Raw genomic sequence first — 5410 nt, forward strand, 5'->3', positions numbered from 1 at the left:
GCAAATATTTTTTCCCATTCTCTAGATTGTCTTTTTGTCTTTTTTTTTGTTTTGGTCTTGTTTATAGTTTCCTTTGCCATGCAAATCTTTTAAGTTTAATTAGGTCCCATTTGCTTATTTTTATTTCCATTACTCTAGGAGAAAGATCCAGAGACATATTGCCGTGATTTATGTCAAAGAGTGTTCTGCCTATGTTTTTCTCTAGGAGTTTTATAGTATCAGGTCTTACATTTAGGTCTTTAATCCACTTTGAGTTTATTTTTGTGTGTGGTGTTAGATAATGTTCTCATTTTATTCTTTACATGTAGCTATCCAGTTGGGTGAACTGTCTAGGAAGTGAATTATATCTCCATATAGAGGTAGGAGAGGGGTGAGGCCTGTCCCCAGAGCTGAAGCCCATAGGAGATGTGGCAGGTGAGGAGGGATGAGCTGGGGGAGGTAGGCATGAGCCCTTCTGGCTCACAGGGCAGCAGGAGGCCGAGTGCGGGGCGGTGGGGGGGGGGGGGGCGGGGGCGGGGCATGGGCTTGGGGAGCCAGGATGATGAGGGAGCCTTGGAAGGTTTGCACGAAGGAGCTGTGAACTGTCTCCTCCTGCAAAGCAGCTGCCTTGGGAGCTGGTCTTTCTTGCTCCCAGGCTTCCTGGTCCCTGTGTCACACCTGGGAGGCCACCCACGTGCGCCGTGGGAAGAGTTGTCCTCTACGGACCATGGGCTTGGGGCTGGCTTTATATCCCGGGTTTCGGTCCCCACTGATGCCCTGGGATGTGAGTCTTGCTGTCAGAGGTTCTGGAACTCACCTGTTAGAATTGATCTTCCTAAATATTGTGAGTTGCTGAGGGCTGGGCCAGCCTGGTCCACCTTTGAGCATGTGGTTCACTGGCCTTGTGGGTGGTTTCCATAGTACTCGATGAGGGAAGGGGAGAAGGGCAAGAAGTAGTCACCTCACCTGGGAGCTATCTACACCTGCCCACCACACCTGGGGGATTATCTACCCCTGCCCACCTCACCTGGGGGGCTGTCTACACTTGCCCACGTCACCTGGGATCTGTCTACACCTACCTACCTCATCCGGGGGGTGGGTCTGTCCCTGGCCCCCTGCAAGTGGGTCAGCGGTACTGTTGGCCCAGTGGCCATCTCAGGCCCTGCCCGCTATTGACCCAGTCTCCTGCAGAGTCAGGTGAGTCCATCCACAGAGCAGAGGGTGCTTGGAGCTGCTGGTGGCCTAGTGACTCTTTAGTTCTCTCCTGGCCCAGGGCGTGTCCAGAACATTCCTGGCACTGAGCTGGCATCTTCCCCAGGACAGAAACAGCCTGACTGGCAGAGCCAGAGCGCTCACTGTGGCACTTTTATTTCCAGTCTGTTTGCCCAGAAGGCAGAACCAGCCAGGATGCCCATGTGGGCCTGAACTGTCTGGCCCTTGGTTTTCTCCTCCATCAGATCTCAGAACTGGCGTGCCATCTGAGGCAGGTTCCTGCTCTCTCACCTGTCGGGAGACTCCAAGAATGAATGATCGAGGCCAGGTTGAAGCCCAAGGGACAGACAAAGGTGCCGACCCCCCCCACACGGGTGCCTGGAGGTGTCTGACTCTGAGAAGGGCCTCAGTTGGCACTCTCAACTCCTCCCAGGACAGATGCAATGCCCCGCATGGCACTCTGCCTGAAGGTTTATGGCCCTGGGTGATGTAGATGGGTGTAGACAGCCCTCAGGTCAGGTGGGTGGGTGCAGACAGCCCCCAGGTCAGGTGGGCGGGTGCAGACGGCACATGTTATGGGGACTCGCTCTGAGGCACAGCCACCCAGCTGAGGGAGCACCCCAGGAGGGGCTTCACAATGATGAAGCACCGGACAGGACCTGAAAGCTGAGAAGGAGCCGCAGGGGTACAGAGGGTGCATCTCTGAGTGGTCCCCCAAGGGTGGCCTGCAGGGGATGCCTGGGGTCTGTCCCAGCGACAACGTGGCTGTTTGGGGGTCCCAAGGGAGACAAGCTGACCAGCGGTCTGGGGTCTGATGATCACGGAGGGTGTGTCTTTTGCCCTGAAGGAGAAAACCCAGCAAACTGGGGTTTCAGGGAAGTGATTCTGGGGACATCCTATCAGACGTTTCTGCCGTCAAGTGTGGAATAGCAAGGCTGGTGCATGCGCTTAGAAGTGCAGGCAAGGCACCTGCAGGCCTTCAGGGCCATGCTGACACTGCCCCGGGGCCCGTATCTGACCTGAGAACTGACGGGCTGGACGTGGCTGGCCCAGGGACCGCCTGCCCATCACTGCCCTCACTGGGCTTGTGTGCACTCCCAGCCCCGAGGAGATGGGATGGGCCCCGTGGGGCCAAGAGAGGAGCCTGGCTTGATCTCTGGGTACCCCCATTCCAAGATGGCCCAGAGCAGCCAGACTCACCCCTCCCCACTTCCCTGTGCTCCTCGGAACAGCCACGAGCTCCATCCTGTCGACAGGGCGCTATGTGACGTCGCTGTGTTCAGAGGGGCACCTGGGGACTGCTGGCTTCTCCCAGACCCAGGCAGGGCAGAGTCCAAGAGTACGTTTCAGACCCATTTGTCCCACTCGGCAGAGTTCTCAGATGTCTCCCCCTCCTTGAAAGCCTTGGTCCTGTGTCCCATTCTCCTGCATCTCCACTTTTTAAAAAAAATATATAGGGGAATTTGGCCAGCATTTTGTAGTAAGTGTAAACAGAGTGTGACCTTTAAAAATTTATTAGAGAAGCAGCTGCGTCATCACATTACTGGGCTGGGCGGCCGCCCGCGGAAACTTGAAATGGATGATGGGTTGCTGGCAGGTGGTGGGGCTGGGGTTGGAGGCTACGGCGCCGGACCCCAAGCGTACCGGCTGGGCTGTGGAAGAGGAGCCGGGGCCCCTCGAGAAAGGTTTGTTCGAAGATGAAGATTCATGCAGTGATTGTAGCAATCATGATAAACCAGGCACTAGTTGACCAAGTTTTGCGCCAGAAAGTCAACTTCTGTTCTATGAGTGATTCAGCGCTTATCAAGATTACAATTTAGCTGACTGCAAGGCCTCTGAGGTAAAAGAATTCACAGCTGAGTTCTTCGAGAAGGTCCTTGAATCATCCGGATGGCGGGCAGTCTGGCACGCTAATGTGTTCGAGGTGCTGGCTGCAGTCACAGATGTGGACTTTGCAGCCTTGAAGGCAGTGGGGAGGCTTGTTGTCCTGGACCTGTACCTCTGTGAATCTCAAGTGAGCACTTTTACTTTGGAGTGTATGTAAGAGCTCCTTGATCTGAAGGAACACTGGTTGCAGGAGCTGTGGATGGTGTTTGATGGTTCTGGAGTATTTGACCAGACAGCACTTGCAACTGAGCATATCAGGTTTTTCTATCAGAACATTTGGAGGAGTTTGGCTGGAGAAGAGGATGAGTATGATTATTTTATTAGATGTGCTGAACCTCGACTGGGATTGCATTATGACATTCTTGAAGACTAAGTTCCTTCAGGACTTATTGTTGACTATCAAAATCTGTTGACTCAGTGTGAGGAGAGTGACAGGAAATTTTTAAATCTGAGAAGCTGTTTGTCACATTGTAACTCTGATTCTGAGCAGGAAAACATCTCCATGCTGGAAGGGTTAAAATTCTATTCAGAGATCGAACAGTGGAAACGAAAGCTAAAACTCGTAGAGAATCCTTTGTTGAGATATGTGTTTGGTTATCAGAAGAATTCTAATATACAAGCAAAGGGCATCTGTCCAAATGGCCAGAAGGTCACCCATGTGGTCTCCTCCACCATGACGACTGGTCTGCTGTAGTCCCTGCTCAGGGATTAGCTTTGTCCAGAGCCTTGTACGGAAGAAATAGAAATTCAGTTCCATAGTGATCCATTGTCTGCTATAAATGCCTGCTATGAGGGCGACACTGTTATTGTTGTCCTGGCCATTACGTGGTACATGGTGCATTCTCCATTACCGACTCCATTGAGTTGGAAGGGTATGGTCTACCAGATGATATTGTGATAGAAAAGGGAGGCAAAGGTGACAATTTTTTGTGGATTGTACGGGTGCGGATATTAAAATCTCAAGCATAAAAGTTGTTCAGCATGATGCCGTGGAAGGAATCTTAATTATTCACTGTGGCAAGACTACATTGGAAAACTGTGTACTGCAGTGTGAAACTACAGGGGTCACAGTATGAACGTCAGCAGAATTTTTAATGAAGAACTCAGATTTATAGGGTGCCAAGGGTGCAGGTATAGAAATATATCCCGGGAGTAAGTGCACCCTGAGTGACAATCAGATCCATCACTGCAAAGAAGGGATCCTCATCAAGGACTTCTTAGATGCACATTATGACATTCCCAAAACATCCATGGTGAATAATGTCATACAGAATAACGAAGGTTATGGTGTTGTCTTGGTGAAACCTACAATTTTCTCTGACCTGCAAGAAAATGCCCAAGATGAAACGGAAGAAAACAAAGTTCAGACAAGTGGAGAGACAGATGTAGCTGAAAGAGTGGATCTAGAAGAGCTGATTCAATGTGCAACTGGTAAAATGGAGCTTTATGTGAGAGTGACCTTTCTGAGCAAGTGGAAAGCAATCGCGAAATTGTAAATGAGCTAGTTGCTGCCTCCACACAAAAAGGCCAGATGAAGAAGAACAGGTTGAGTGAACTGGGGATCACGCAAGCTGGTGACAACTCAATGTCACAGGAGATGTTTGTTTCAATTGTGGGGAACCAGTTCAAGTGGAATGGGGAAGGGAGTTTCGGCACAATTTTGTTCTGACCACTGTGACGTAAATAGATAGCAACAGATTGGATTCTGCACGTGCTGCCCCCAAGAATCACTGCTGCTCTCATACTCTGCTTCATGTCTGTATTTTGTATCTGATATATTCGATTGGGTTTGAGGGAAACGTAGATTTATTTCTGTCTGCAGGTGTTGCACATGAAACACTCTTTATAAAGAAGGTCATAAAAACATAAAATAGAAAATATTTGGAGATTTCTTATCTAGAAAGTCTTGCTTTTTCAAACACACAGTTCTCATATTAAGTCTACTAGTAACTTTCTAGTATAAATACACTTTAGCACTTCAAAGAGGAGGAAGAAAGGCAGGGAGTGCAAGATGAGTGCACAAAAACACAATAGGCCTCAATGTGCAGTATTCTATATATTTTTTTTTTTTTTTTTGCGGTACGCGGGCGTCTCACTGCTGTGGCCCCTCCCACCACAGAGCTCAGGCTCCGGACGCGCAGGCCCAGCGGCCATGGCTCACGGGCCCAGCTGCTCCGCGGCACGTGGGATCTTCCCGGACCGGGGCACGAACCCGTGTCTCCTGCATTGGCAGGCGGACCCCCAACCACTGCGCCACCAGGGAAGCCCTATAGTTGTCTTTTTAATCCCAATTATAGTGAGTCCGATATCCATGCTTTATTTGCATAATACT

At 50.4% G+C, this 5410-nt stretch overlaps 1 pseudogene across 1 annotated transcript; it reads left to right on the forward strand.

Moving 5' to 3' along the window:
* Positions 1 to 2766: 2766 nt before the first annotated feature.
* LOC309959764 (SHC SH2 domain-binding protein 1-like) lies at positions 2767 to 4747 on the forward strand (annotated as a pseudogene). Its single transcript has one exon. The product of its transcript is annotated as an SHC SH2 domain-binding protein 1-like (transcript).
* The last annotated feature ends 663 nt before the right edge of the window (positions 4748 to 5410 follow it).

The sequence above is a fragment of the Leucopleurus acutus genome (genome assembly GCF_964270905.1).
Source record: "Leucopleurus acutus genome assembly, chromosome: 3".
Classification (NCBI taxonomy): Eukaryota; Metazoa; Chordata; class Mammalia; order Artiodactyla; family Delphinidae; genus Leucopleurus; species Leucopleurus acutus.